The sequence below is a fragment of the Benincasa hispida genome, chromosome 9 (assembly GCF_009727055.1).
Source record: "Benincasa hispida cultivar B227 chromosome 9, ASM972705v1, whole genome shotgun sequence".
NCBI lineage: Eukaryota > Viridiplantae > Streptophyta > Magnoliopsida > Cucurbitales > Cucurbitaceae > Benincasa > Benincasa hispida.
In genome coordinates, this window is record NC_052357.1 from 9898663 (window position 1) to 9908424 (window position 9762).

Sequence of the window (9762 nt, forward strand, 5' to 3'; positions counted from 1 at the left end):
AATAATCAATGTCTGCTAATTCATTATTCAAATACAATGTATTTTCAGTGTTCAGGGCATGGTCAACTATTACACATAAATCAATTTGGGGGACTTTGATAAAACCAACATCAACCACAAAATATCTTTATCTCCAACGGAAGGAAAAAGTTTACCTTAGATATATTCCAAAAATTGTTGGAACCATGAATCTGATGAAATATGCACCTCAAAATTTTCAAAATCATGGTAGTGAGAATTCTCATCCCATCGACCATTAAAGAGGAGTAATTCGTTATAAAGCCATAGTAATAGCTTGTTAAATAAACCACAACAAAACCTAAATCGATGAACACCTATGTGAGTAACAAAAGTTATGACCATTTTTTTACGAAATGATATTTCTTTTTTCCAAATCGTTAAAATAATAGTAAAAACAATATATAAAACTAATTTATTAAGAATATGAGAATGTACAACTAATTTATTAAGAATGTATGTATAAAATTATGAAAAATAATTAAAAGATTTAAATAAAATTGAATAAAGCAATGAAAAACCATTTAAAGATTTGAATAAAATACATGGATAAAATAAAATTTAATAATATATGGATATTTAAAATATAAATTTGATAAAAAAAAATATAGATATTTAATTAATGTGAGATTAATTCGAAAAGTCGTTAAACATAATCTCAAATAATGATAAAATATGGAGATTATGTTAAGAGCAAAATTAGGACAATAGTTGTTGTTAAGGAATATAAAAAATTATCTTGTATTCATAACTCGACCTTGTTTTTTATTCTACGATTACCTGGTATTCGTAGTTTCATCAATTTGGGGGACTCTGATAAAACCGACATCAACAACAAAATATCTTTATCTTCGACAATATTCGAATTGGCAGAACATATCTGGTACATTGTCATTACCAAAATTTCGAAAATCATGGTAGTGAGAACTCTCATTCCATCGACTATTAAGGAAGAGTCTAATCTATTGTAAAGTCATAACAAAAACAATAGCTTGTTAAAGAAATAATAGCAAAAACAAAATATAAAACTAATTTATTAAGAATATGAGAATGTACAACTAATTTATAAAGAATGTATGTATAAAATTATGAACAATTCAAATATTTGAATAAAATTGAAAACATATAAAGTAATGAAAAACCATTCAAAGATTTGAATAAAATATATGGATAAAATAAAATTTAATAATATATGGATATTTAAAATATAAATTTTGTAGAAAAATCTGGATATTTAATTAAGGTGAGATTAATTTGAAAAGTGATTAAACATAATCTAAAATAATAATAAAATATGGAGATTATGTTAATAAAATTAGGAAGACAATTGTTGTTAAGGAATATCATCAATTCGGAGACTCTATAAAACTGACATCAACCACAAAATATCTTTATCTTCAACAATAACCAATCTAGTACATTGTCAAACGAAATATAGTTAAGGAAAAAATTTTACCTTGGCTATATTTCACAAATTGTTGGAATGATGAATTTGATGGAATATATGCCTCAAATTTTCAAAAATCATGATAGTGACAATTCTCTTCCCATCGACCATGAGTCCTAATCCGTTGTAAAGTCATAGCAAAAACAGTAGTTTGTTAAAGCAATCACAACAAAACCTAAATCGATAAATAGTATGAGTAACAAAGCTAATTTATTAAGAATATGAGAATATGCAACTAATTTATTAAGAATGTATATAAAAAATTACGAAAACAATTGAAAGATTTGAATAAAATTGAATACGTATAAAGTAATGAAAAACCATTTAAAGATTTGAATAAAATATATGGATAAAATTAAAGTTAATAATATATGGATATTTAAAATATAATTTGGTAGAAAAATTTAGATATTTAATTAAGGTGAGATCAATTCGAAAAGTAGTTAAACAAAATCTAAAATAATAATAATATATGGAGATTATGTTAACTACATGAGCAAAATTAGGAAGGTAAATATACCTAATTCGACCCTGTTTTTTATTCTAGGAATTTGTGGCCATGTGCATGTCACGTGACTTGCCATAAATCTTATTCCTTGGTGTTTTTGCCATTTTTCAGAACGAAAGCTTAAATTTTGCAATGCGCTCTAATTCCCCTTTATTTTTTCAGATCAAAATGGATTCAAACCCTCTAATCTATTAGTCAAGAAAATATATGTTTTCATCCATTGATAGAGAAGATACATGTTCCCATTCATTGAGGAACTCAAACATTAGTCTTAAATCACAGCAAATAGTTAAACAAGACAAATGAAACGATTTCAAATTTTATTTTTAATAACTAGGTAGAAAAAACAAACAATTATTGTATCTGTATTTCATTTAATAGGTCAAATATTTAAATCTATTCTTCTCCATATTGTTTAATAATTTAATGGAGAAAATACTAAAAAATGGAGAAAAAAATACTAAGGGAGTGTTTGGTGCATGATAAAAGCTGTGAGTTGAGTTGGTAATTATTATCTGGAGAGTTAAATTATCTGGGTAGTTAAATTGTCTGTGTTTGTTGTGCAGAGTTGAGTTGAGTTGGTAATTATTATCTGGAGAGTTAAATTATCTGGGTAGTTAAATTGTCTGTGTTTGTTGTGCAGAGTTGAGTTGAGTTGGTAATTATTATCTGGAGAGTTAAATTATCTGGGTAGTTAAATTGTCTGTGTTTGTTGTGCAGAGTTGAGTTGAGTTGGTAATTATTGTTTGTGTTTGGTGTACTGAGTTGAGTTTGAAAGTTTGTGTTTGAGTGTAGAGTTGAGTTGAGTTGAGTTGGAGTGTCTGATGCAGTTTTTTGTGAATGAAATTAGTTCTATTTTTTTTTTTCTGTTTGTTTTTTATTTCATTTTTTATTTTTTAATTTTATGCTTTGCTATCGTTGATTAATTTTCAACTATACACCTATTTTCTCAAATCATTTATGACATAAACTGGACAATCTCAATTTTTTATCTCAATTTGTAGAACATTATAGATTATTTTCCGTATATTCTTTTCAAAAATTGTAATAATTCTAATTCTCTTCAATCTGTAAAACATACCACCAAAATACATTTCATATTGCTGTTTAATTAATTGGTATATTGAATATTGTATGTATATATATTGAAGATAATTATCCGAATTACTAATAAATTGGTATATTATATGTATATATATTGAATCTTGCTAACTTAACATTATTATTTCACATATTGTACATTGGATAATTTAACAATTTATTTTTATATAATATGGAAAGTATATCTGGAACTGAAATTGTACATAGGATAATTACCTTCCATTTGATTATGATGTTAAGAATGTGATGTAGTACATTAACATTTTTCAGAAGATCACAAAAACAATATCAATCGACCAAACATGTGGCCATTTCCAAAAAAATCCACAAAATATATGTGTTTTGGGGTTGAAATATTAGGTGATCAGTCTAGTGGGTCCGAGCAAGTATGAATGTACAGTACCGTAATCGTTTGTCTTATGATACAACTAGGAATAGGTTTGCTTTTTGTATGTCTATGCCAATGATATCAATCAAGTCACATCTATCATCCTCAGTGAGCTCTTCAATACCAAATATGGCCTGAACTACCTTTTGCCAACGTCCAAATTCCATCTCATATTTCTCAGCTTGCCACGCAACGAGTCTACCCATGTGCGCTGACTACATATCAACGATTGATCGCATGATGTCGATCATTTCATTCTAAAAGGTGAGTCATTTCCTCTTACTCCTTCTAGATGGCTCTCCTGATACACTCGCTCTGCTGGTGGAAATATCTGGTACACCTGCTCTCCTCGTGGACATATCTCTTTGATTTTCTTTCATTGCATCCTCAGGCAGTTGAGTTTGTTCATTATCAGGGGTAAGATATTCTTGTGACCCTAGCCGAATCTCATCTTCCATTTTCCAGAACAAATTTGACGCCATCACCACTGGTGGCTCGCAATAGTGCCTGGTTGCCCTATTCTTCCCAAACACACTTGATAGTTAATCGTAATGAGGGAATGGATTTTTCCACAATCCCTTCGCATTAGGATGACTTTGCATTTGTATATGGGAGCAATATTAGAAATTATAAAAAAAAAAAAAAAGTTTGATGTACATTGTTTAATATTTTAAAAAACTTACTCGAACCTAGACGTCGAAGATCTCCCTATCCATATGAACGCATTTAAACTCCTCGTTTCATCCGAACCCTGATTGATTTAACATCTCCGTTGCTACCGAATATTGTTTCTTTAGACTTCTAATCTTACATTTATAGTGTTCTAGTTTAGGCCACAGCCTGGAAAATTCTCCTCCATTATGCATTTCAAGTGTTGTAGATATCCTGGTCGGAAGGTCCTATTGTTAGACTTCCAATAGGACTCAATTAGGACATTGACCAACCTAGCGTCCTTAGCTTTTGTCCACGTGTGTTTCGATCTTTTTCCATCGCCTGCCATTCTAATTCATCCATGCATACATCGTAAAGACATTACTGACAATTAAACAGCTTCGTGTGACACGTTATAAAATAAAAAACTAAAACCATGGATTGAAATAGTCGAATTAAAAATGTTCATGAGATAAATGAAGCATAGGAATATTGTTCAACAAATAGATAGTATGTCTTTCTTAAAAAAAAAATTAATCATGATCTTTGCCATTGAGAAAATATTTCGGCAGCCAAATCATCTCTAAATTTGGTCCATTCATCTGAGGTCTCAATAAATTCAATATTCTCTCCCTCCGCAACAGCAGATGCAAGATTCTCGTACGACGAATCATCAAGTGAAGCATCGATCTCCATCTCCCTTGTGATTAAGTTGTAAATCAGGCAACACGCAGTTATCGTTTGACATTGGACTTGTACTGGATAGAAGGATTTGCCCATCGGTTCAAAAGTTCGAATGCTTGCTCAATAATATTTCTTGCTGACGAGTGCTTCATGTTGAAAAATTCTCTCGGTGTTGTCAATGTGTTGCTTGCTCCATGCCAGTCTGAGAGATGGTAACACTCCCCTCTATATAGAGCCAAAAATCCTTCAGCATTAGGGTAGCCAGCATCGCACAGATAGTAGTACTCTATACCATTTCTTGGATTGTAATACATGTCTATTAATGGAGTAACTAAATATTGCTTATGTACATGAGTGATTTTTATATCCTTTGGAACCCTCAATCAATGCGGTCACGCAACTGCATCCCTCAGAACCCAAGAGTCGGCGACCGAGCCCTCCCAACCTAGCATAACGAAGATGAATTCTCCATTTTTGTCACACACCGCAAAAACGTTCGTGGCGAATTCCCCCTTCCTCATCCTATATCGTGGTCGATCTACGAAACTGACATTCACTTTCACGTACATGTTGTCCAATGCACCCAGACAATTCTGTTGAAATTATTTATTCATATAATTCGAGAAGATGTCAGCACAATTTATTTCAGATGCATTTATAGAACAGTACTGAAACTTTTTTCTACCTTAAACCATTTTCATCGTCCATCGGTATATGCACTTGCAACTGGTTCGGGGGTTTTCAACAACACCGTGTATAGTTGTATTACTGCTTTGAGAACTACATTGAAATATCTCGAAACTGTCTTGCCAGATCTCAAAAAATATGTGTGTACTACTATATTCTTCATATCATGCGCAAGAATATGTAGAAAAATTGCCCCCATCTCTTTAATACCAACAGATCTACCTGGCTCCAAACAATTCATCGTTCTAATCATGTTGCATAAAATCATGAACGTCCTTCTATCCATCCGAGTATTCTCACGACATGCCAAGTCACTCTCGTAAATGAGGCGGAAGAACGTCAATTGCCGAATGTAGTGTCTAACATTCGCTGGTTGTTGTTTTATCCTTCTATTATTGTTAAGCATAGTTGCCAAAGTGAAAAATAATTGTCTTTGAGACTCAATAATACTTGTTATGATTTTAAACAGCTCATGAAGAGTCTCAATCTTACTAGGGCAATGAGGGAAGTATGTAGATCCTGAAAAGATGATTACACTTATAATCAGTGAACTTCAATTTAGTTACAAAATGTTAAGTCGTGACAACCTAGTACATCACTCATATCCGACTATCCCGAGCCAAGTATACATTACGATCATCCCAAAAATGAAGCCTATTACAACTGCAATAATTGTAATACATTGTCTTACACCCTAATCACTAACTTGTCCAATGTGTGTTGTACTGTAAGACTTATACGCGTGCTCCGCTGCATTGAATGTTTCATAGGACTTGTATAATGCCCCCTTGTACCCACTGACTTGTCCATGACATTCGTGCCAGGATAGGTAAATCCCTGGAATACAACCAACAAAAATGACATAGAATTTGTGTTTTCCCATCTACCTATAATTTTAGGACATGGGTAGTCAATACGTTGAAGTGAGTATTTTTTTTTTTTTTTTTGGGGAGTTAGGATGTAGAGGTTACGGTATAAGTGCCCCCTCATACAACCCATTACTACCTATAAAAAACTAAAGTGTGCAACTAGGTATAGTAGTTGACACATTATAAATGTCTCAAACGTAATAGTGACATAAGTCGACATAAGTATTATAGTACTTGACATATTTGGATTTTCATGTGCCTAGTTAATTTTCAAATTTTGATTGTAAAACCTTTTTCATTTTATTTAACTTTAAAAGTGTATAAATAAAAACATCACCATAAATAAAAGTATAGTTATTTCACTATTAATAAATAATATGTTTTTATATTGCAAACGTTTAATGTACTATAAATAAAAGTATAGTTTTAAACTTATAAACTTATTTCAGTTTGTACATTTTTAACTTAGTTCACTGTTAATAAAACTTTTATCTCAAATTTTTATTTCAAAATTTTATTTCACTAATAATAAATAATATGTTTGTACATTTCAAACGTTTATTGCACTATAAATAAAAGTATAGTTTCAAACTTATAAACTTATTTCAGTTTGTACATTTTTAACTTATTTCACTATTAATAAAACTTTTATTTTAACTTTATTTCACTATTAATAAAAGTATACTTATTCCACCATTAATAAATAATATATTTGTACATTTCAAACTTTTATTTCACTATTAATAAAAATATAGTTTCAAACTTATAAACTTATTTCAGTTTGTACATTTTAAACCATAATATAAAAATGACTTCTTATAAGTGTATTATTTAATACTTCTTAGACTTATTTTAAAAATCACTCAAAACACATAATTATATTTAATTAATAAAGTGAACAATTAGAATTAATGTTGGATTAATATTTGAAAACATCAGAATTAATTAACAAAGTTATAAGTTCTAATGGAAGTAATTAACAAAGTTCTAAGTTCAAATTCATTTGTTTGTGAAAATGTAGGGATTTAATTAACAAAATCATAAGTTTGATACTATGTTCATAATTTAATATACTTTTGATAATAATAGAAGATGCAAATGAAATAAGACTAACCATTTCGTGGTCTGGTCTTATACAAACTCTTTGTATAGCATACTCCCGCTCACATGTCTCCACATGAATGATCAGGATTAGATCATTTGTAGCACTTTACAACACTTGTAACATCTACAAAGCGGGTCATATCTATAATGTCATCAGGATAAGGTAACCAACCTTATCCATCTACTACAAACCGTTTATGTTATTATTTAAATAAGATCCACATGTATGTCTCTACACACTTGTTTAAATTACATAAAATAACCTAGGATCTCAGTTAATTGGATTGAGTGTATCCTCATAAAATAATAATTATTTTATTAAAAACAAATTGTTTATACAATGTTTACAAACTACGAGAACACAAGAGAGAATTAGGATACTAATCCCAACAGATTTGACAATGATATTACTTTGCTTGTTATGTATGTTGATGATTTCGTTATCACTGGTGATATATCAAGTATATCTTCTCTCAAAACTTTTCTTCAAGGTTAATTTCATACTAAAGATTTGAGACAATTGAAGTATTTCTTGGGCATTGAAGTAATGAAAAGCAAGAAAGGTATTTATCTGTCACAATAGAAATATATACTTGATTTGTTGTCTGGGACTAGAAAACTAAGAGTCAAACCATGTAATACTTCGATGATACCAAATTTGAAACTTGCTAAAGAAGGAGAATTATTTAAAGACCATGAGAGATATAGAAGATTAGTTGGAAAGAACTATTTAACAGTGACACGACCAGATATTGTTTATTCTTTGAGCATTGTGAGTCAGTTTATGTCTTCTCCTATAGTGGATCATTGGGCTGTAATAGAACAAATTCTACATTATCTAAAAGTTTCACTTAGACGTAAGATCTTATATAAAGTGATAGAATAAACATGTATAAAATAGAAGTTAACAGAATTACTAAGCACTCTAATTACACTTAATTTTAGTATAAAGCATGCTAAAAAACGTTTTAACAAAAAGGGTTTTAGAAATGTACAACCTTTGTAGATTCACTTCAAATCCTTGTAATCTCTACAAATTAGATCTCCAAAACTTCAGTAGACCACCAAGAGGATCTTCTTTACTATTTTTAACCTTGGATTAACTCAGAACTGAGAGCAATTGGAGATGGGATTGGAAAGGGTTTTAGAGAGCAAGTAAATTTCAGAATTCCTGTAAAATTCTAGATTGCATGAAAAAATAATCTGAAATTTGAAGTATTTATTAGTTCAAACGTACAATCACTAACTAATTCAGATGATTGACACTTCAATTAGCACTTTAGTCAGTGAGATAGGTGTTAATTTGGTGGATTAATCCACTAGCAAAGAGTGAATTAAGAAAAACCCACTTTCACATTTAAAAATAATTTTAATTTGATTTTTAATCTAATTTAATTTTACTTTAAAATCAAATTAGACAAAATCTAAGAAATCAATTCTGAAATTAAATTTTAAATTAAAAAATGATTTATTTAAATAATTAATTAATTAAAACATTCAATTAATCAAATAATAATTTAATATCAAATATTAAATTAATAAAACACCTAATTCAAACATAAATTCTATTCATGTAATCAATATTTAAAACATCTTTTAAATATTTTGAACTCTCCAATTATGTTTATATTTCAATAAATTTAAACATTAATTATATCAAATATAATTATCCAACCCCTAAATGAATTTGAACATTTCAAATTCCAAACTCTAATTTTGATTTTGAACGTTTCAAATTCATTCAATATTTTAATCCAAGGTGTAATCTTTTACGAGCTAGTAGAGAGACCTTATGAACTTACAGATCATGAGATCCAACGATTTGAGATTAATTGGCTAAACTCTTTAAACTAAATTAATCAATATTCATTAACTACCGAGACATACCACTATAGCTCAGTAGTTGCACTCTTCTCACTATAGATGTATTCAGTCCACTCGATTTAACCATAATCAGTAAGTCGATCCTTCACAGGTCGTTTGTATTTACAGCTAGGTCAAAATTATCGTTTTATCCCTGTAAATACATCTTGCTCCTTAAGTCACCATTAATCATCTTTTGAACAATTGGTTTATAGTCCAACTAATAAACCATGTCTCTCTCTATCATGAGAGGTCCCTTTGTTTAAGACTAGGAATCAATACTTAAGGGAACAACCTATCTGTTAACCTTAAATTGGGTAGGAGTAAATTTCATCTTGCAGGACTATGTTCACAGCTATCTATGCAGTTTTATCCTGAAAATGAGAGGCTTATTAAGCAGAAACTAAAAAACTGAACCTCAACAACGATTTTGAGCAGAAGC